At 50.3% G+C, this 24,049-nt stretch overlaps 1 protein-coding gene across 2 annotated transcripts in view; it reads right to left on the bottom strand.

The window, feature by feature from the left end:
- The window catches only part of Shab (Shaker cognate b), a 64,344-nt gene extending 55,009 nt beyond the window's left edge, over nt 1-9,335 (bottom strand). Inside the window, exon 1 of one of the 2 annotated variants that reach the window (XM_055068510.2) lies at nt 7,718-9,335. The gene's annotated coding sequence lies outside the window, so the exon portion shown is untranslated. The remainder of the gene's footprint in view (nt 1-7,717) is intronic. The other variant, XM_050174702.2, reaches the window with a different exon arrangement.
- Nucleotides 9,336-24,049: the final 14,714 nt, after the last annotated feature.

The following is a 24,049-nucleotide window of genomic DNA, read 5'->3' as shown; positions in this document are numbered from 1 at the left end:
GCGGATATCGCAAAGGGGTCCGCGGGCCCGCAACGTTCGCCACGGCGGGAAGAACACGTTGGCCGCCGTGTATAGAGCAGCGCGACTTGGAGCGACCCGCAGCGATGCCACCGACTGCCCCCTACCGCAGTGCATGCGTTTTCGCAGCCCTTAGGAGACACGGTACTCAGACGCGCAGCCGACGCGTGCACGCGTAGCCGCGCCAGCAGCTATCGTGGATCGTTGGACAGGGAACACGCGACGATTCGGCGGGAAAGAGATCGATGCGTTCGCAAGGTCGCAGCTGTGTTCGCTCTTTGTGATTCCTGAGGGCGACTTTAAATTAAAGAGACGGGTGCGCCAAGCGGTAAAAATAGACGATTTTGAACACAAGGAATGCACGTCTTCCAAGAGAACCAACAGATCATATTAAAGCAGAATGCACAGTTTAAATAAATAGAACAGACAGAATAGAATTTATTGACAGGAAAGACAGAGAGGTCGACCTGAGCTAGTGCGCTCTAGTCTGCTACTCTGCAGTGGGGAAGAGGGAATGGGAGTGAAAGTATTGGGATGGGTGATGATGATAAGAGAAGTGGTGAGTGCTGATGTATATGAGACAGTTGCCTTGCTAGAGCCGCTCATCGAGCTTGGTGTCCTGCATAAACTTCAACAACACTTTAGTTGCACGAATTGAAAAATGGAACAGACAACTTTAAGCAGAAAGAATACACCACTTTAAACAAAGGGAGCGGACGACTTTAAACAGAGGGAAGAGGTGACCTGGAGAAAAAGCGATCGTCATCGCTTCATCTGGAGACCGCTAATGCGTAAATAGTGGAACTATAGTGTCAACGCAATGTTTTTATTATAATTTTCAAACGCCATGAATCGTCAAGTGGAGACTTCTCTTTTCGATATCCGTTATTGTTTTTTTTTTTTTTTTGCGTCGCGTGAGTACGTTGTATTCATGCCAGAGTACGAAGTAGCAGTCTAATGTGTTTATGCTCCCACCGTTCGAAAGCTCGCGTGAATTCCCAAAGAGTTCCATGTTTTTAGTCCAACAAGATGCAGCGTGAAATTGTGTCACGTGCACAGATATGATATCCGCGCATCCGTTTCTGCTTACAGAATCATACACAACAAATAGCTCGCCAAGAAGCTACGCCAAGGTGACCTTTAAACATGAGTCCCGGATAAATAAATGGGCAGGCTGTGCTGCCGGCTGATGTATAGTTCACGCGGGCAGGCGGGCTTCCTGTCCTTATCGGCGCTCATTGATTACCCAGCACATGCGTCGTAAATCCCGAGCCATGAGTAAAGGACATGCGTGTCATAATATCTTAACGATGCACATTAATGACTCGGGGCGGATAAAAAGTTAACCGACGCGAAAGGCATATATATGTAAATGTACACTAGTCACAAGCAGTCGGCTCCAGTGCGATGATTCAACGACGAATAAAGCTTTTCTTGTCAGGCAGCCTCCGCAGGCAGTGCAATAGGCCGACCCAGAAGACGGCGATGTGAGGCTCTGCCGACCCCGACATGTGCATAATGACTCACATGGAGTTATTCGTTGTAAAATCGGAGTATAGTTTTCAAGGCGTTCGTTCACAACACCTAATTGTTGTTGGCTGGCGCACGTTTTGGATAACTACTAAAAGGGGCGGCTTTTCAAGGACTGTCCCGTAAGACACCAGAATTACGTACGATGCAACGAAGAACACAGGAGAACGTTGTAAGTTGAGGCCACATTACTTGCACTGGTGATGTAGCCCGCACTGCGTGCAACGTTTTTTCAAGACAAGTACTTATTTGGCAACTTCAGATCGATTTGGGCTTCGTGGGATCTGGATATGTGTCTGCCACTTTCTGACTACTCTCAGAAAAATTTGAGGCCTTCTATAGTGCACGCAGGACATAAGGCGTCAAATACAAACTTGGAACGAAAAAGTGCACAAGTTAGCGTACAGGCACGTGCGGAGCAATAATAACGCGTAATTAGCGCAAAGAAGGAGCAATTGAACCCAGATGCGCTCGTTCAAACTGCGCGCATAAAACCGGAACAGGAAGTGTGGTTTACTCAGTGAAAAATAGGCGCCGATTCCGGAGACAGACAAGTATAAACATGTGGGCCGATCCCGAAGGTAGAGAAGTCTAAACAACAAACAAACGACGTGGTACACTAATGCGCTCAAGAAAACCTGTCTTTCTTCGATGTCAACCGCTGCTGACTCGCCTTTTATATATATATATATATATATATATATATATATATATATATATATATATATATATATATATATATATATATATATATATATATATATAACGACACATTAGAGAAATTTTCATAATTTTCTTGGTTGTCATTTGCGATCCAAGTTAAAGACTGTCACTTTCCTGTACGCTCATGGAAACTTAGACTTTACGAGCTGAGTTTTGCGTGTTTTGAAAGAAGGAACAAAAGAGAAATCTCGTGCGCCTTTCACTCAACGCGATTAGCCTAATTTCTTCCAGCGAGTGCAACTCCCGGCTCTCTTTCCTTGGGAGCTTTTTCTTCTTGTTTTTTTCTCGCATACATGTGTGAAACCTGTCAACTTAGTAACATATGCGCGACCGCGCTCTTTTGTGAGGATGGAACCTTCCAAATCGCTTTATAACGGGCTGCCAAAATAAAAAAATAGAAATAAAAATAAGCAAGGAAGCGCGACGTTACCTTGAAGCTTGTTAATGGGCGCTGGGCATGGGACACGACACGCGCGTTGTATCGAGCTGGAGCACCAGTGCACACGCGGCGGGTGTACGGAATACCAAGCGCGACGTATAGGCACACGACGACGTGCAATGTCGGCGCCACACCCATCCGTCATTACAGTGAAGGCACACATGCGGCTGGACCGCCGGAAGCCCTGGAAACGGCTATCGTACTTTCAGCGGGATGAAAGAGCGCGCAAGGCTGCGCGTGCACAAAGCCATGAGTCGAGCCGTCGAGGACGAATCGACCGAGATCCTGTTGCGTTCCTCCGTTGGCCCCGTGTTGCTTCACCCGCAGGGGCCAAGTGTTGAGGATAGCAACAACGAAACGTGTTTGAAAGGAAACTGTGGACCTTGCAGCAAGAAATGCAAAGCAAAGTGACAGGCGCAACGTGTGGAGACGGCAGAACGGCAGTGATCACTAGTGAACAAACGTGAGTAGATAATATTCTACTTAAGATTAGGAGCAAGAAATTGAGTGAAATCCGTAGGTAAGGTTACCGTTAGACTATTAAAGAAAGACAATTGGTGCCAGAAGAAGAAAACGCAGTCAGGGCAGGTAGAGGTTTAGATGGAGTCTCGAGAAGCGCAAATGGAAATATCTGTGAGAGGCCTTCATCCTTCAGTAAACTTAAACAGGCTGACGGTAATGATTGTGGTCAACAATGAGAAATTGAAAGTGTGGAGGAGGGTCACTGGCAAAGCGAACTTTACGTTGAGGGCAAGTACCCACGATAAAGCGACGTAGCATATAGCTTTTGTTTGAGCTAGTCGGTCAGACATGTTTGTATAATTATTAGGGCGCGAAAGAACGGAGAAGAGACGCAAATAAACAACACGAGTGCAATCCTGTTTATTTGTGTATTTTCATCTCCGTTTTTCGCGCCTTGATAATTATGCAAGTTCCATCGAGCTCCCGTGCTTTCCGGTGCATCCTTGAACGGCCTCTTATTGAGAAGTCACTCATTTTCCAGAGTTCAAACTTTAAAACTTTTTTGGACCTGTTTTGCACGTGCCAACAGGGTGTCCAAAAAGCCGATTATCGTCGTCTCGGCGATTATTGTTCAAAAGCGAAACGTTGGACAAGAGACAAATATGCGCTAGGTGAAAACAGCCGTTGAGAGCCCCGCAATGTCCGTCCTATAGGGGCATTATCCAAAATGTGGCAGAATAATTATCAAGCGAAACAGCAACTACATCAACAAGGCTATTTAAATACACGAGCCGCGTTATTCTTTTACGCAAGTAAAGAAAAGATATTTTTTAGAAAGTTTCTGAACAGTAAGCAACGCAAAACTAGCTGGCTCCCCGGCATGCATTAGCCAGCAAGGTGATGCGCGGCTCTCCAGTGAGAGATCCACTTCAGCGCATCCGTGAAAACTATAAATTGGCGCACCCACGAGAAGAAGGGGGGCGGGGGCCAAATTTCTCCGAGCCTCACTAGCGGCAAGTTTCACCGGCCCACTGCCAACTCAAGCATAGACGGAAGAGACGCGCGGTCATTGCATGCTCAACAGCCTCCTTTTCCTGCAGTGCGGTCGGGGAAAAGAAAGAAGCTCAAAAACTTGTCAAGGCACTCGCGCTAAGACAAGCCTTTCCCGTCGCCGTTGTGTTTGTCAGTGTGACGGCGAAGTGACTCACCGAGCCTCGGGCGACGGTGAGCAAGCATGCGCCGGGCACGGCATGCGAGCGCGTTCCTATTCTGAGAACTTTCTCTCAGAAAAAGAAATTTCGTTTGAAGTTACGACGTATTTTACGCACGCTGGTGTACTCCGCTAAAAAGCGCATTTGCTTCTTGCTGTAAATAGAAGTATAGAAGAAAAAAAAAAGGGGGGGGGAGGGACAAAAACGGTGATGAGACGAAACAATATACCAAGACGCAGTGCTTCCATTTCTTTTTTTTTTTCGGAGAAAAAAGAAAGAAATCTTTCTCGCTGCGGAAGGCGTTGAGCCAACGTATGGCGCCTTCTTATGCAAATGAAGTTCTTGGTAGCAGCACGCTGGAGGTTCCTTCGACCCAGCATTATTGTTTCCTTTCTTGCGCCTTTAGTTGTACCACTGCAGCAACGACCAATCGAACCACTCACTCTCATGCTTTCGGGAGTAGACTATCGTTTATTTTTCGAATTCGGCTGTGGTTTCCGTAAAAGCTGCACGACGACAGCAAAGGCGTCAAGGCGGAGAAGTCTGTTTTCTCCTTGCTGTCCCTTTTCGCGTCGATTCAGTGAAATGTCTCGAAAAATGCGTTTGAAATTAGTACGCTTTTCACACACACGCGCGCTCTCATTATGGAAGTAATACTGAGTCCACTTTTTCTTTGTTCAGTGCTGAAGCATGCTAATACAAACATGTTCAGTAAACTGAATAGGGTACAACAGTGCCGCTTTGAGGCTTGATACCGACGTCATCAGGAGGAAACAAAGTACAAATTAAATGTGTTTCGCATAAAGTACAGATTCGGTGCTGCTGATGTCTCTTCTAAAAAAAATCTGAAAGAGCCCTCGAAAATTTTGATTAAGTAGTGTCTTTAAATACGGGACTTCACTAAGAAATATCAAGGCACCTCGCAGAAGTTAGACAAAACCGGCACAATCTGCAAGACGCTTTTGTGCAGTCTTGTGGAGGTTAGTTGGGCTTGTTGGTGAAACTTCATCTTGCGACAAGGGCGGACAGCGCGCGTCCTTTCCACTTCTGTTGTCCGCGCGTGTTCATAGCGCAGTACGCCCCTAATTACAATTTATGCAGTCTGCCTAGCACTCTCATGACAGTACAGCGCAGGATTCAAGTACGTTTCACATGAGCTGCAAGTTTCTTCTTGTTTTTTTCCCCGCTCAGGTTTTAAAAAAAGGCACTTAGATGACCAGTGAGGGGAGGACACCGTCTCACCGGCCGCGAGCGCGAAATTTTTTAGAATTAACTCTCTCAGGTGGACACCGAGTCACCAGCTGGCAAGCCGGCGAGTCCGCAACACCGGCTTCCTTGAAGGAATGCCAAATCGCTGACGCAAGGCGGAAACAACGCATTAAGAACGGGTCGCCTGCCCTGCCAAGAGCACCGGCGCGGCAACTGCGCAATGGGCTCAGCCAAGAAGCACGCCTCGAAAGAAGCACGTACGAATCGAATGAGCCCCACAAGAAGCGAACTCTTCACAGACGGCTGCGTGATCATTACGGGACACGAACAAAACTCGGACGAAAACAGGGCAAGTACCTGTTGCTTTTTTCTTTTTGTGTTTTGATCAGAATACCGAGCTGAACGATGCAACTTTGACGTGTGAACTAGTGTAGACGAGAACCGGTTTTCTTCAAAGACGAGTTCACGTTAAGAGTCAGAATAAGGCAAATAAGCCTGGTGTGATCATATATGACAGTTGGCGGTAAGCACGATCTTCAAACGAGGGTTCAGAGTAGCAGGTCTCAAACGTGCTCTCGGGACAAAGGAATGACAACACAGTTGTGCTAACCATCAAAAGAGCATTCATTGCACCTTTCATACACTAATTCCTGCTAGCCGAATTACTGCCCATAGAGCATGCCGATAGGGGCGCGACAAATCCAGGAAGTCCGACTCACCGCGACCGGATAGCGAGCGAATATGTTTGCTCCCATGCTGGACACCAACGCCTAATCGTTCGCGTGTACAGTGAAGCGAACGGTTTCGCGTTCGAACGATCGTGTTCGTCCATCCCAGTGCCCCGCTCCTAAGCCTTTCTGGGGACGGTCCCACGATGCGTGTCGGCGCACGTGCGGAGCGTTCACGCAGCTCGCCGACCCCAAGCCAAAGAGAAACAGGCTACTCCCTTTTGCGCCCGAGTAACCCAGCCGTTAGGTGGCGTTAGCAGCGCAACACTCGCGCCATCTCGTGTATTAATCTGCAACCACATCGACCGCCGCCGGATCAAAGCCACGCGGCAAAGCCGGATTACAGGAGATGCGAGCGATGCAGGGGAAACCATATCAGGGAACGCGTGGAAGTCGAGTGTTTCCGCAAGAGCAACACGTACTCTACCGCGAGGAAAAGACTCGATGGACGATATATGAGCAAAAGGAAAGGGTACCGTGTAGCAAGAGATATACTTAACAAAACGCTCCCGTAGGCTGTAAACTGCCGTCGTGGTTGAGTGGCGTTCCGCTGCTGAGGTCACTCAGCAGCCGCGTTCTCAGGGAAGGCATCAGCTCGAATGTGAAGTGGTCTACATTATTTCGGAGCCCTCGGCTGTGAGCAGCCGAGAACGCACGCACCTTACATGAATAATGAGAAGGCACTGTAGAGGAGCACTCGGGGATAACGTTGACTCGCAAACGCTAGCAGTTTGTGAGGTCAGCAAGCAACAAATTCAGACCAACTTGAAGCCAAACTCGAGACCCGAACGGCTGCAACGCGCATGGAAAAAATTTGTTCAGTATCGTACGCTAAGTAATCTATCAACACCGCGCCGCCAGCGACACAGTGAACAATGCCCGACGCCGAACCTGACGTCCAGGCGAGAAGATCTGCAGACCAGTGCACCAGACAGGGCCTGCCACGATACTGAGAAATACTAGGCAGCTGATGCACCGGGAAGAGCATGCCGGGCACGAACTAACATATCACACAGTAAGGAAAGCACGAGATTGGCGAAAATGTGCTTAAAGGTTTCAAGTGCGGAGCACATCGACCTGTCGACGTCGTGTAGATTTCGGCATCATGTAGATACGGACGAGCAAGGCATGACGAGAAAAGGCAGAACGAGACCCGCCACTCGGCTTTCCAACATCAATTCACGCACGCTTCCTAGACTTAGCTGTCTGGGCCAAGCGTGCGTGCGAGCCTAGGTCTCGACCGTAAATCAGCATCGGACGCGTCACCCCTCCCTTTTCGCGGGGCGACAGGGCGTCGAAAAGAACCGCTAGCCCAACGAGACGCAACAACGCGAGCGGTTTCCCTTTCGCGCAACGGCCAGGAGCGAAGTTGGACGCACTGTCGGGGAATTACTCACCCAGAAAAGAGTTGAGCGGTGGCGCGCGCAGCTCCACTCCTCAGAGTCGGTGGCGACCGACGATCACGTTGACGGGAGGCAGCGGCCCGCAGCAACGCCGTGCCACTAGGGCCGCCGCTCGGTCTAGGGCCGACTCGCTGCCGGTGGCGCAAGGGCCCCGCATGGCGGCGGGCCTCCTCCGGCCTTGGGCGCGTCCCAGCCGCCCTACGACAACGACGACTGTGGCAAGGTCGAGCGAGCCACACGGCTTCGCAACGCCACAACCGTAAACGGGCGCGCTAGTGGGATTCACCGAGCGCCGCCAGTCCAGTCCGGCACGGCACCGGCGCACGGGTACCGTCAGGAGAGGCTCGTGTTGGCTAGCGGGCCGCCGCTCGCCGCAGAAGCAGCACCGCTCCATGGGCGATGGGGCGCCGCCGGTGCGGGCGCCGCCGCGGGTTCATCGGCGCGAAGAGAACCACGCGAACACGACGGCCTCTCGAAGGTCTCTCTCTTCCCTAGAATAGGGGCAACATGGACCTCGTGCGACGGCAACCGCCGACAGAGACACAGGCCACGAATGACGGCGGTTGCGGCGGTGCAGCGGACGGCCCCGCGTAGAGCCCTCGGTCCATGCTACGGGGGCGGGCAAACGGGCGCGTCGACTTGGCAGGGCGCTCTCGTACGGGCGGCCCCGGCGCGGAGTCAGAGGAAGGCTGAGGGAAAACGAGGGGGTCGACGACAAAGAGGAGGGAAAGGGGTTCGAAGCAAGACAGCGCTGGTCACGTGGCGACCATTAGAAGAACCGAGGGGGCACACAGCGCCGCCGCCCCCGGAACAACCGGCATTCGCACAAACTGCTCCCCTCCTTTATTTCCTCCTCTCCCATCCCGGCAAGCAACGGCGCCGAGGTGCCGCCGCGCGCCGCTACAGCGTCCAACTCCTCCGATCATCTGTTTGTGTCCGCGGTCGCTGGACCATGTCATACGGACGACAAAAGCATTCGTCTTAGCAGTGGAAGCGGCCAGAAATGTCGCCGACAACGATTGCACGCAAGTGGAGAAGGCGCGCGCGCCCTCCCTCCGTCGTAACGTGCGCGCCGCTCACCTGAGGGCGGCCCGAGGCTCGCCCAGGGGATCGATGGGCGCGCCGCCATGCCGCCGTCGACGACGCCAGAGGACGCCGTAAAAATAGCCCCGGAGGCAAGGGTGCGCCGACGCCAGCGCTCGGCGTCGGCGGCGAACGACCACACCGGTTTTGGCGACACAACAGGTTTCCATGACTACTGTCGTCGGGCCACACACACCGGCCCGCCGTCGCAGCACGGCCGATCAATCCCGTCCCGTGACCGACCCTTCCCTTTCCCCTGTAAAGCGTGCTTTGCCTGCAGTGCACAAAAGCCAACGGAGAAGCCAAATACAAAATAAAGACTAACAAACGGAATGATGAAGCAGGAAGCACGCAGGCGTGCTACTGTGGTGCCCCGTGTGCTTTCCTGCGCACTACGGTCAGAAAGTGCGCCGAAAGAGCGAGCCAGCGCGCGATGCTAAGCAGAAGCCGTAACAGGCGCTTTTGCGTAGGTTGGCGCGCCGCTCGCCCGTTTAACTTTTCGCGACATACAAGCACGCACGACAACGTATATCGTCGCACGCACGCACCCCACTCGATGCTCCTGCGTGTTCGAGGGTAAGCAGACGAGCTGGGCACCACGCAGCAAGTGGTAAACAACTGCGGCTTCCGGAGCACTTGATCATCCAGTTGTTTACGACGCGCGCGCGTACTGGAGAAGACACGTGCTCTCCGAGCAACGCCGGTAGCACGCGCGCTAACGGTCGACTGATCTGCCGAATAACGTACGCTGTCCATCAAAGTAATGTGCGGTGTCGCTCTGTCAGCGCTGTACAAAACTTCTTTTGGCGGTACCAGTGAACCTACTGGGGTTCTCGAGTAGACCGGATTTGAACAGGACAGTCCTATTAAAACAGGTTACACAACCATCGCGAGCTAGTCCTATTTCTTCTAGCTTCACTTATTCATTTTCCTCTAGCGCAGCTCCGCAGCGTGGAATTGATTCAACACATTGCACTGGTGAGCACGCGCCCAGCCGTGGTTTAAGTATACGGTCGAATTACAAGAAAGAGGATTTTCGAAAACCGTCTTTTTGGGTAATACGCCGCTTGTTTCGGGCTATGTTTGAGCAGAGTTCAAGTAAACAAGTTCAAGCAAAATAGTTCAAGTAAACAGCGCAGCAGAGTTGCGCTGTTTACTTGAACTATTTTTGTTCTGCCCACGCGCTTATTGATCATAATCCACTCAGTCAACTTTCTCCGTAGCGTATCATTATGCCAGAATGACAATAACAAAAAAAAGCAATAAAAACGCGTACGCATCCGAGGGTGCCTCGTCACGTCCACACGTAAGCGTCACCGGATGTGCAACCGATAGAACTATACTTCTCTTGTAAGCTTCCCGCCGTCCGCAGAATCACGCAAAACTACAAAGCTATGTCAGAAGCTATAACGGTCTTGGTGCGTACGGTTTCAGAAGACAGTTCCCCGGTACATTTTATAAGGGCGAGGCCATATACACTGTACAGTTTATGCGTAAACGGCGACCAATGCGACAGCGGATGAGTGTGCTGACCGTTTCGCGTTGCACTCAGCAGAACGGTCGCGACACGACACCACTGTTCACGAAGCCTAATCCACTCATGAAAGTGATCAGTTCAAACTTATAAATTTCGCTGTCTGCAAATTGTTTGACTTCTGCTGATGAATAAGATGCACATCGTACGGTGAAAAATATACTTGGCAGTGCATGTCATGTACATTCTTCACCGTATAATGTACATCTTCTTGATCAGCAGTAGTCAAAGTACGTTGAAGCTAAACAGAGTAACAGCGCACGGGAGAGGACGAAAGATAATATGAACAAACGTTTCTCCCTCTCCTATGTCGCCTTGTTCATGCGATGTTACTCTATTCAGCTTCAGCATGTACCAACCGGCCGAACTGATGCTTAGCAGCTTCATGTGCATTTCATTCATTCATTCATTCATTTACCTATTACAGCGAAGCTGTATATGGCTAGCCGGTTCATACGTCCATCCATCGGTCGCTCGCCTGTACATCAAAAACTCCGTCGGCACAGCTTCATGCGCATGCGCGAAAAAAAAAAATAGAGAAAGAGAGGCGCACGATTAGCCAACACCATTTAGATAGCACAAGGCCTGTTTACTCCGATCCATGACGTCACGCAACTTGGCCCAAAATTTCCATTGACAAGGCTGGCGTGATGAAAGCGGTGACGTCAAAATCACTGCTGCTACTCGGGAGAATCCCCATTAGATTCTATGGCAGTCAGGCCAGATAACATGACGTCATGGATCGGAGTGAAAAGGCCTTGCGCTATCTAGGTGATGTTGGATTAGCTGCGCCAGTAGTGACGTCATTGTTCTCTGTCGCAGCCGAGCGCGCGCGCAACAGTTTCTCTGGCTTGCCGGAGGTAGGCCACGTGTCATGGGTAGGCCACGCGTTATACGTACTCCTGAGGAGCAGGCAGCTTTCGATTAGCAATGCTGAGAGTGGAACCGGGAACGAGATAGTCTATGCCGGGCGGATGCTGCAGCCCGGGCACAAGAACAGGCTCGTGCAGCCGATCGCAAGCAGCAACTGCGTACCGAGGATCCGGCAGCCTACCAAGCCGTCGTTTAATGAACTGTCGGAATTAACCAACTGATAAACACGGCGGCCGCACGTTTCAGCTTCGCTGGTTAATCATCTGTACGGAGTGCTTGGGCGGTGATTTTTATTTACTTACTTACTTACTTACTTACATATGTTAATTTATATTAGGGGCGAGCTCCACCACTGGAAAAGCTGGCGCCACCGTCGGCGTGACGTGGCATGAGACATCACGTGGACACAGCGGCCGCGTCGGCTGCTTCGGAAGCGCCGAAGCGAGCTGAAAACGAAAGCTTAAAGTTCCACCTGCGCTGCGGTTCTGATTAAGCGGGGAGGCTTTTCCGCCTTGGGTGTCTGCTTGACAACATTTGAAAGAACTATAATAGGTAGTTGCTGCCTTTGGAGGCATGCAGCATGGTAGGCTACTGCTCGGTGCCGCACTGCCGGACGTACGCAACGGAGCCAAGTGCAAACCTTATTCACACGTAGCCGCAGGACAAGAAGCTGCGTGAAGCTTGGCTCGCGAAACTTAGAACCGGCAGACAGCCATCGGCTACAACTCGGGTACGCAGCAAGCACAGACGCGAGGAAGATTTATGCTGTCGCGCCCGGACTGCGGCGTTCGGCGAGTAGCAGAAAACGCACAGTGAGACACTCGCCCGCGTCCGTTGACCGGCTAATGTCATGACGGTTTAGTCAATGAACTTGTTGATGCTAGACACTGGCAAGTTCACTGGAATGGAAAGGGAGCGGTACGAAGCACGTTAAAAAAGGCTTGGCACATGGTCGTGTTTGTGTTATGAATTAATGTACTGTATTAAGAAAAATAAGCAGCGGGAAATCGCACGCTGAGAATATACAGTGCGACGAAACTTGAGAAATAATAGTGAAATGTCCAAGAGATTAGAAGAAAAAAGAAAAAGTGAATCGTCGCGACGGCACATCACAGTCGCCGTCGGCGTCGAAGTCTCTATAACGAAATTATTTTTGAACAACTCTGATAGCGTCCACGCAACAATGGTGTTTGTGTGCTGTCAAATGCTCATATTGTGCGGCCTAAAGCTCACGCCACGGTGCGAAAATGCACTCGCAGCGAAAGCAAAACATTGTGCGCGGACATGCATGCAGACGCGTAGTCGGTCGTTGCGAACCCGTGCGATCTCTGCATTGAGGCTTCATTCTGTTGTGCTCCATTTGATTATGCAGACAGCCCACTAGAAGAACACATTTAACATAGTTTGTTCCCAGCGTCTGCCTACCTTTCACGCAAGAAGCCGGTTCGGGAGACTCCGTCGCGGCGACCGTGCGCAGTGGCGTTCACTGTACATTATCAGTAAAAAGTTAGCCTCTGTAAACTATTCTGTGCTTTGTGTTTGCCCAAGATTATTATTTTGACAGTAGAAAACTTCCATCGTTCCGAGAGAACTTACAGAAATGTTCAGGAGGGCTCCCGCGTGGTGTTTTTATTGAGCGCCGACAGCCAAACCTATGAGGAGCGCGCCGCGTGATCCCTCATACTACGCAAGAGAGGCGCTTTCAACAGATGGCGACTCCGTAAGTCCTCGCCCCCAATACCTTGAGGCCGCACTCGGACTATGAAGAATGCTGTGGAAACGGCCTTCTCATCGTTTCGAGCACCAAGCGTCCCTTGACGTGCCTAAATATCTTAGTGTACAGGCGTACTTGCATTATTCTTCCATCTTGGGCGACAGCTCAGTGGATGCTGCATTCTCATACTAAGCAAGAGGTCGCAGATTCGATTCCAAACTGCAGCGGCGGCCATTTTCCGTTGGTAAAAAATTAATCCGCAGACCTCAGACACGGCCTCTCTCTCATGTGCCCCGTTCTGCTTTTGGACGGTAAACCAAAATCATGCGCAGTTAATCACATTCCTCTCCCATCGGAGAGTGGCCGCTGCGACCTCGCGCTTGGCAGTTCCGCCTGCTTCATCGCGGATAGCGTTCGCGTGCTTCGCGTGCTACCGTTGTTCGGTTTATTTTTCCGCATGGCATTCGCGGTGAAGGCGCTTTTTACACCGTGTTTGCTGTTACAACATAGATTCAAGACGACGAACGTCTTAAAATAAACCTTCGCCGCTGCTTGTTCGTCATCGGCTCATATTATATGCGTGTTTTGTTCCGGTTGGGGGGCGAACGGGAAGCTGCGATACGACGCTCACACGTGCTACAAGCAGGTCTTCCCAGCTAAAATGGGGGCAATATTTTAAGATGTAACCACGGGGGCCTTACGCGAATCTCGCCAACTGTGCAGTGTTAGTAGAGGCATAGTCTGATCGGTTTAAATGCTGTTTATTTCTGGAGGACTGTAGACAAAACAAGACGAGCGGAAAACGGCACAAATGGCGCCAAGAGGCAGTGCGGTTGAGACATCGGACGTGAAATACTTGGGCGGACCTAGATTCACTGGCCTGCGATAATGCATTCTTCTGACGAAACTAAGTTCACCGACACGCTTGCTTTGGCGTCGATGTACGTTGGCTTCGCTGGTAGCGGAACTCGCTTCTTAACGCAAGCCCAATTCAACCAACTGCCGGACAAACACGTTTCTGTGTTTCAGTACATTACAGTACATGTGTTTCAGTACATTACACATGTACTGTATTATGCACGGCCTGAGCTTTGAGAGCGAATATTCTAATTTCACTCCTCCACCAGATGCGGTGTCGACCCAGAGCACGCATCTCTTTCCACTGGGATACTTTCTGTTACTTCAGTATACCGCGGTGTCTCTTGTTCACATCACAATGTTCTCTAGGAAAACTTCGTCCTTTTCACTTTGGCTCACCATATGATTAACTCACGTTTCTGCTACCGTGCTTGCTGTTATTTCGCTTAACAAGCACCTCCATACCGTCTTTCCTTTCTTTCCTACGCGTCCCCATTTCCTTAATTCTCCACGAACGTGTATCCGACTTTTGGCGCGCGCAGACAAATACGCAAATCCACTCCACATACGAGAAAAGTAACGACACTAGCTAAGGGAATCCTTACGGCGGGCCGTCACGTGTGCGGCGAGCGAAAGGTGCACGAAGGCAATCACGGGCGCGTGTGCAACCAAGTGTCAAGGCCCAACGAGAGAACATCGCCACCACCCTTCCGTCCCTCCGTGCGCTTTTCCGCACGACCCCGAGGTAAGCCGGCGAAGCACGCACTGCACCTCGCGCGTGCACGCACGCGCCCCCCATCACGGCGCACTCACCCCCGCCCTTCCTCGTCCTTGGCCCGCGGCTGCGTGCGTGCAGAGAGACGGGCGGTGGTTCTCCGCGTGCGCGCGGCACTGTCGGCGGCGGCCCAGTTTCGGTTTCGCCTCGCAGAAGCAACGACACAAACGACGAGTCTTGCCCTCGGGCTTTGCGAAACCGCCCCGGGTTGCTCTACATTGTAGTCGTGAAAGCTTCCCGCGCATCAGGCGAGGGGAGGGGGTGGCGGTAACCTGAACTGTACGCCTTTATAACGAGAAGCGTATTCGGTTCTGTCGTCGCCTCCCTTAAGGCGTCCACGATTCAGAAAAAAGAAAATACCGTCTATAGTGCAGTGTTTCACAAACAATACTCAGTGGCTCCCTACGTACTCTCAGAAAAATTCAATACGCGAATACGCTCCATAGTCACATCTTTGACAAGCGTTGCCTATCGAAAGACCGAGTGAAAAGTTTGTCAACGGAGGCAATTGCGATCAAATATCAAGCTACCATCTATTAATCGATTAGGACGAAGTCTAAGACAAGCAAGAAAGTTCTTGTTGCACAACATTAGCGGCCAATAGTGTAGTTTAATTCAAAGTTTCGTCAAATAGTGGTGTTTAACATAGCACAACACGTTTCTCTTGGATAGTAGAATGGCAAATTAAGCTCCTACAACGTATTCTTGACAGCTGCAAGTGTAACGCACGTGACGCGTACCTTGTCATTTAATTTAATTTCAGATATTTACTTAAAAGACCCCACGAGGGGGTATTACGTAAGGGTTGGGTGTACATAAAGAAACAATAAAACACTCAAGATTGCGTCAACATATACTCAGTCACTCAGTCTCAATATTCAGTCAGCATTTGCGCATACCTTTGCGTAATGAAAACGTAGTCAAGGGTGCGTTCGAAAGTTTCAGGAGGTCGTGAACCACTGATTTATACGCGTATACATAATGATAGCGTGACGTCACGGACGCCGTAATTTTGTCCCATTCAGTTAGCAGTTTTATAACACCAGCTGTACAATACTACGGCGGCAACAACGACGTCAGTCCATGTCAGTCCATGTCAGTCCATGTCAGAAAGCGTCAAATTTAGCAAGTTTGATAAGCCGTGGGCGATTGCTGATGGTACTTCGCTCACAATGCGTATATCATGTGCCTCTGTAATGAATGCGCATCAGCTAGGCTCTAAGCCTCGCCTGACTTCATTCCGAGAAAAACGCTGTAATAATATTAACAAATCCAGACACTTTCGTAGTCCTGTTTTGACCTTATGATGAATTTTTTTTTTCATTCAAGCTTAAATATTTGTTTTAAAGACCGTCCTTTCACTCGAATAACGAAGTGACAGCGATAACGTGCCCCCGCTCTTACAGAGAACTAAAGCTGTGAGTAATGCATTTTCTATTCTTAGGTTTAATCATGAGTTTAATTACACACGCTGACCCTTAAAATAGCTAAATACAAACGAAAGCGGAGAAAGACGGGCACACGTGCTGGACCTTGACAACAAACAGGCGGAAGGGGAGAGAGACGAACAGCACGCAGACACGACAGCAGCAGCGGAACAACTACACACTCGTTAAAGGTTTACAAGGACGCACATGAGAGTGACGACACGAACGCTAGGCTTCCGGCTAAATTTAATGAAATTCGCTCGAGAGACTAAGCTCAGAAGAGCGATCGCATTAGATACTGTTAGGATCGGCCTGCAGCTATTTCAGCCCGCTGCACGTGTTCCAATCCAACCGGACGGGGCGCACTTCAGAGAACTACGGATAACCAGCAGCCACGTGGCGCGGGGTCAGCTCAGGGGAGTTCTCGAGGGGAGGTAATTGGCGGAACCTCCCCATGAGCTTTTCGAGAAACCAGACAATATGCTATCCGGCCGCGTCAACAGGGACGGCTCAGAGTACTACGAAGCCCCTCTGACATCGGCTCCGGACCACTGAAACCTGTGCGGCACTAAAACCTGTGCAACACGTGCATGTGAGCCCGCCTCCTCCAAAAGGACGGGTCATCTACGGTGACGTCGAACGGTGACGTCGAACGATGACTGGACGAACGTTTCCGTCCGCTTGGAATCAAAGGGGGACCAAGTGCTTATAAGCAGCGATTGCCGGCTGCTAGCGTGTGCTCGTTGGGTGCTCGTCGTCGTGCTCGTCGTTGTGAGCTGAGTGTTCGTTGTCATGCTCGAAATGTACTCGTGAGCTGTGTGCTCGTAAGCTGTTTGCAGTATGTTAGTCTTGCGGGCTCCATATGGGAATCACGCTAGACTGACGATGTATGTCTTGTTTTAAATGTAAATCCAGCAAATAAATCCTGCTCGCCTAGTCCTGTCGCCCCAAGGTCCTCCCAACGACTACGACCGCTCCAACTCCAATAATACGCGGCCAGGCGCGGCCACTTTCAATCGCTTTGTGTTCCGCCATACCAGAACTGCCTACAGCAAGTAAGGTTCATCATCATCATCATCATCATCAGCCTGGTTACGCCCACTGTAGGGCAAAGACCTCTCCCATACTTCTCCAACTACCCCGGTCTTGTACTAATTGCGGCCATGTTGTCCCTGCAAACTTCTTAATCTCATCCGCACACCTAACTTTCTGCCGCCCTCTGCTACGCTTCCCTTCCATTGGAATCCATTCCGTAACTCTTAATGACCATCGGTTATTTCCCTCCTCATTACGTGTCCTGCCCATGCCCATTTCTTTTTCTTGATTTCAACTAAGATATCATTAACTCGCGTTTGTTCCCTCACCCAATCAGCTCTTTTCTTATCACTTAACGTTAATTACACCCATCATTCTTCTTTCCATAGCTCGTTGCGTCGTCCTCAATTTAAGTAGAACCCTTTTCGTAAGCCTCCAGGTTTCTGCCCCGTACGTGAGTACTGGTAAGACACAGCTGTTATAAACTTTTCTCTTGAGGGATAATGGCAACCTGCTGTTCATGATCTGAGAATGCCTGCCAAACGCACCCCAGCCCATTCTTATTCTTCTGATTATTTCAGTCTCATGATCCGGATCCGCAGTCACTACCTGTCCTAAGTGGATGTATTCCCTTACCACTTCCAGTGCCTCACTACCTATCGTAAACTGCTCTTCTCTTCCGAGACTGTTAAACATTACTTTAGTTTTCTGCAGATTAATTTTTAGACCCACCCTCCGGCTTTGCCTCTCCAGGTCAGTGAGCATACATTGCAGTTGGTCCCCTGAGTTACTAAGCAAGGCAATATCATCAGCGAATCGCAAGTTACTAAGGTATTCTCCATTAACTCTTATCCCCAATTCTTCCCAATCGAGGTCTCTGAATATCTCCTGTAAACACGCTGTGAATAGCATTGGAGAGATCGTATCTCCCTGCCTGACACCTTTCTTTATTGGGATTTTGTTGCTTTCTTTATGGAGGACTACGGTGGCTGTGGAGCCGCTATAGATATCTTTCAGTATTTTTACATACGGCTCGTCTACACTCTGATTCCGCAATGCCTCCATGACTGCTGTGGTTTCGACTGAATCAAACGCTTTCTCGTAATCAATGAAAGCTATATATAAAAGTTGGTTATATTCCGCACATTTTTCTACCACCTGATTGATAGTATGAATGTGGTCTATTGTTGAGTAGCCTTTACGGAATCCTGCCTGGTCCTTTGGTTGACGGAAGACTAAGGTGTTACTGATTCTATTTGCAATTACCTTTGTAAATACTTTGTAGGCAACGGACAGTAACGGACAGTAAGCTGATCGGTCTATAATTTTTCAAGTCTTTGGCGTCCCCTTTCTTATGGATTAGGATTATTTTAGCATTATTTTAGTTTAGCAGCCACCCAGAACTTTTGTCCTCGGACTACATTCCTATGTGAAGCGCAGAGCGGACAGTGTAATACTGCTGCAGCCTCAGGTAACAATTCATTTTTTTACAACGAAGTTGTGTATGGCGCTGAACAGAAAACGCTTTGCGGCAACGCCAAATTTTTCGCGAATGCTCTGTAGCTCTCAATCAAATGTAGGTATCTTGGCAAGAAATCACGCTGAAATTAGCCGCTAAGACGACTCTAGCATTACGCCGCTTCATTTACTTCTCATAATTAGTTAATTCACAGTGAAGTTGTAAACGTTACAGAATTCATGTCGGCTGTCAATACATATGGGCATCTGCGGAGGGAATATGGTTACAGAAAACTCTAACTCTTGTTTTATCGAAATTATACCGAAGAAAATTATATGACAATTATGACAAGTGCCGCAGGCCGATGCATTTCAAGAACTGAAACGACGCATGCAGTCGCCGCCGGTACTTGCACACTTCTACGAGGACGCCGATACCGAAATCCACACCGACGCCAGTAGCCTAGGCCTCGGTGCCGTCCTAGTCCAGAGGAAAGGCGGACTTGAACGGGTGATATCTTATGCTAGCCGGTCGCTGTCAAAAACGGAAGACAACTATTCTACGACTGAAAAGGAATGCCTGGCCATCATTTCGGCTACAGCAAAATTCCGCCCTTACCTATATGGGAGGCCATTAAAAGTGGTCAGCGACCATCACGCGTTGTGTTGACTAGCTAACTTAAAGGACCCTTCAGGACGGCTGGCGTGGTGCCTCAGACTACAAGAATATGACGTCACGGTAATCTACAAGTAATGACGAAAAGACTCTGACGCCGACTGCCTATCACGCGTCCCCATCGATCCCCACCGCAAGACGAAGAGGACGACGACGCCTTCCTTGGAATAATAAGCGCGGAAGATTTCACTAAACAGCAGCGAGCAGACCCAGAGCTAAAAGGCCTCGTCGAGTATTTGGAAGGGAACACCGACGTTGTCCCTAGGGCATTTAAGCGCGGATTGTCTTCGTTCATGCTCGTGAAGAAGAACTTGTCACCAGTTCGCGCCAACTACCTTCTTGTTGTTCCGTAAGCGCTGCGTCCAGACGTACTGCATGCCCTACAGGACGATCCAACCGCTGGGCACCTCGGATTCTCCCGGACGCTGTCGAGGATACAGGAAAGGTATTACTGGCCGCGTCTGACTGCCGACGTCGCCCGTTACGTCAAGACATGTCGAGACTGTCAGCGACGCAAGACACCACCGACAAGGCCAGCGGGATTACTACAGCCGATCGAACCTCCTTGCCGACCATTTCAGCAGATGGGGATGGATTTGTTGAGACCGTTTCCGACGTCAACATCTGGAAATAAGTGGATCATCGTGGCGACGGACTATCTGACCCGCTTCGCTGAAATTAAAGCTCTACCGAAAGGAAGCGCAACCGAAGTGGCGAATTTTTTCGTCGAGAACATCCTGCTGCGACATGGTGCCCCAGAAGTCCTCATCACCGACAGAGGAACAGTCTTTACAGCAGAGCTCACCCAAGCCATTCTGCAATACAGCCAGACAAGCCACAGGAGGACAACTGCCTACCACCCGCAGACGAATGGTCTCACAGTGCGCCTGAACAAAACCCTCGCGGACATGCTAGCAATGTACGTCGACGTCGAGCACAAGACGTGGGACGCGGCGGTCCTGCCGTACGTAACCTTTGTTTACAACACGGCGGTGCAAGAAACAACACAGATTACACCGTTCAAGCTGGTTTACGGCAGGAATCCGACGACTACTCTAGAAGCCATGCTGCACGCACGTCTGCGACGAAGAGAATCTTGACGTCGCCACCTATCCCCAGTGCGCCGGAGAAGCCCGACAGCTCGCCCGCCTGCGGATCAAGAACCAACAGAGGACCGACAGCCGACACTACAACCTTCGACGACGCTACGTCGAGTACCAGCCCGGCGACCATGTTTGGGTTTGGACCCCTATACGGCGACGAGGACTGAGCGAGAAGCTTTTACGCCGCTATTTCGGACCATAGAAGATCATCCGACGCATTGGCGCACTTGACTATGAGGTCGTGCCAGACGGCATTTCGCTATGTTTCGCTATTTCGCTATGTTAAGACGCGGACTGTGTCCGCGTCTTGCCACTGTCTCTCGTCCCTTTTCGTGCGCTAAAAAAACTCAGTTCATGTTCTGCCGTTCCACCAGCGCTAATGAACTTTGGGAACGTCGCATAGCTGAACTTTGGACTTTTTTTGGATTGTGTCACCTTGGGCTTTGTTTTTTGTTGTTTTGTTACTTTGTTTAACAAGTGACCTTTTGTGTTTCACTATCCTGTTATGTTTGTAGCATCGGGACGATGCCTTTTGAGATGGGGGAATTGACACGTGAACTCGTTTATCTTTTACGGGTGAGCGCTTTTAACGTCTAAGAAATGTTATCGTTCAGCGCAGGATGCGTCTACATGTATCGGAAATGGTTCTATCCGCTCTCTCTTGTCGCCGAACCTTGTGTAATCTGATTGCATGTATGCGCGACGCGAATGGTGTAGAACATTGTGGAAGGCACGCTGGTCCCAGCGGTTACTCTGTAACATTCGACGACTGATCTATAAAAGCCGACCCGCTTGACCCGCAGATCAGATTTTGACGATCGCCGACTGTGTTCGCCGTTGTCGCCGTTCTTTAAGTGTAGCCTGTATTTGTGGGCACAGGTTCGCCAAATAAAAGTTAGTTTTGTCTTTCACAGTATTGCTACTGTGTTCTTCATACGTCACTCCACGTGACAATATTGTGGAATTCCCGTCTGCTGTAAATACGTGGGCTTCTACGGGAGGGAAACGGACAGCCCATGTTTGTCCGCTAGAATAAAACTCTAGTCCTTCCAAGTTTCATTCAGCTGATTAACTAGGAAGTATGCTCAATCGCAAATTACAAACAGACGCACTTTGTTTCCTGTACGCCTTTGGACTGCACCTCGGTCAACGCATATCGTCGCCCGCGGCTTAACGGCCACCTGCGTCTAAACGGCGCTCCATCGCAGCTGCGTCGACATCTGCGTCTTTAGAGTTTCGTCGTAAAAGTCCTTCGACGGTAGCTCTGTGTATGTATTGCGTAGTGCGTGACGTAGTGCGCGCCTGATATTTCTTGGTATTTTGCATAAATGACATATAGATAATTATATGCATGTACAGTTACGTACCAACAAAACTCTATACCAACATAATCTATACTACCATAGCAGTTTCGCTGTTCAACTGCCTTCACAGGGCGGTCCTCAATTTCTTTATCCTCCTGGAAATGTGGTGCAGTAACGCTCGGCAATGAGCACAAACGATATTCAAGGTAGCCAGCGATGGTTCAGAGCTCCTTTGGGAAAAACGCATTCAGATTTTGCTTTTGACTTCAAAGGCAACATAGCCTGTGGAGGACGAGAGCCAGGAGTCATTTTGTAAGGCGACCAACTTACAGCGATCTGGGAAAGGTCCATTAACGGCCAAATCTGCCAGACCAAAGTCAACCGCGAGTGCCACCTATCACCCCTGGTACCTCTAACAGAATCTATAGAGAGTGCGTCGTCGTTCTTTCCTTACGTCCCCGTCTGCTTACAGCCAGATCGGTGCATATTGCGTGCTTAAATTAGCCCTAATGCGGTAAGTGGTCGGCCGCCTCACCAACTGCACCGTTGAGTGTGCCGGCGGGTGCTTGCCGCTATTTCTCGGCCGATTCCAGCGCCACCACCGCGACCTACTCGTCCCGGCTGCAGTGTGCACGGGAAGGGGGGGGGGGGGGGGGGCGCTGTATCGATTCACCTCGCATGCGCGGATCGCGTGCAGCGCACGACTCGCAGCGGTGGCGACGACGCGCATGCAGGGGTGCCCGCCTGGCGGTGAACCGACGAGCTCCAACGCGGGCGAGGGTAGTCGAGCGACAACAAATCAGAAATAGCGTACCAAACTGGGGAAGTGGGCGGTCCGTGATGTGCGATGTAATCCCATTGTTTTGATTCTCAAGGTCACACTGCGCCCTGTGACAGGTATAGCCTGGTCGTGCGATTACGATTTTCTTTCCCCCGACCGTTCGCTGAAACGCTACACGCCACGCCTCTTTAATCGAAGGCGTTCCTGAATGCGTACGGGCAACTTGCCGCTGTCTCGATTATATTTGAAGACCCGGTGCTGCAACCAGAACGAGAAGGGCGCCACTATGCAAATATACGCTAGTTTCGACAACGCGCGATTCGTTTTAACGTCCCCTCAAATCTCAGAGAAAGTGGCTCCAAAACGTATCACTGTAAGACTCCTCCAATGTTCTCAAACGCTAACGTATCCGCAGGGGTGCCTCTATGTTCCGACGTCGAGTACGAGACCGCGGGTGCAATTTTCAGATATGCCCCTATAGCTGTGGCTCAATGTCAACGGCATTCTGCTGCTGAGTATGAGATTGAGGGTGCGATTCCCGGCCGCGGCGTCCGCATTCCCATAGCAGCGAAATAAAAAAAAGTTCGAGCACTTAGATTAACGCGTACTTCAAGGAACTTCAGGCGTTCTAAGTTCACCCGTAAGCGGCAGCACGCCGTCCCTCGTAGCATGTTGTGCAGCTTTGAAACATTCAACCCTGAACAATTCTCTTCCGATATTCGACAGCGCTGACCGGAACCTGTTGGGAATCTCTGAGAGTGTATGTCAGAAACATACAGGAAAAAGAAGGAAACGCCGTCAGCGGAATGTTCGACTCTGAACTAAATTTACGCAACAAATGTGTATGTGTGTGTGTGCGCGCGCGTGTGTGTGTGCGTCTGTGTGTGTGTGTGTGTGTGTGTGTGTGTGTGTGTGTGTGTGTGTGTGCGTGTGTGTGTGTGTGTGTGTGTGTGTGTGCGTGCGTGCGTGCGTGCGTGCGTGCGTGCGTGCGTGCGTGCGTGCGTGCGTGCGTGCGTGCGCGCGCGCGCGCGCGCGCGGATCCCACGCATTGCAGGGGGGAATTGACGTAAGCGAAGCTTTCTGTGCTGTTTGCTTTGATCGACGATAATTAGCGGTGATGTTGACGACGAATGTTTAATTTCTTGAGCCTTTACTCCAACACGAGAGTGTTAAACGTTACCTTGCGTGCACTACTGCTGTTTGCCTGCATAGTACAGAGAACACACAGGGAGAGGCGTTCGCTTGAGGCGTTGCTGTGCGCCATACACAACCTATTATAGGGCTGAGCGTATTCATTGATCCACATGGCACAGCGCATCGTGGCAGAAGTATTAAATTGAATGATTGACGTGCCAGAACCACAATCGGATTATGAAGCACGCCGTAGTGGCGGCCTCCGGATTAATTTTGACACCTCTTTAACGTGTCTCTAAATCTAGGCGCACGAGCGTTTTCGTTTCCTTTTTTACGCCACCGTCGAAATGCCGCGGTCGGGACCAAATCCGCAACCATAGCCGCAAGGCGGCGGGCACAGAAATGTTGATTTGACGTCTGACCGCTTCCGTAGTGTCGCCTATAGACTCTACGGTGCTTTTGTGCGGCTTTGCACCTGCACGCCCTGCATAGTTTGTCCACTGGACAAATTTGCACGGTGTTTATTTTTCAGAAATAGAAAAAAATACGTATCGTACCGTACCTTGAACTT

Source organism: Dermacentor andersoni, chromosome 9 (genome assembly GCF_023375885.2).
Source record: "Dermacentor andersoni chromosome 9, qqDerAnde1_hic_scaffold, whole genome shotgun sequence".
NCBI lineage: Eukaryota > Metazoa > Arthropoda > Arachnida > Ixodida > Ixodidae > Dermacentor > Dermacentor andersoni.
This window is presented reverse-complemented; position numbering and strand designations above follow the sequence as displayed.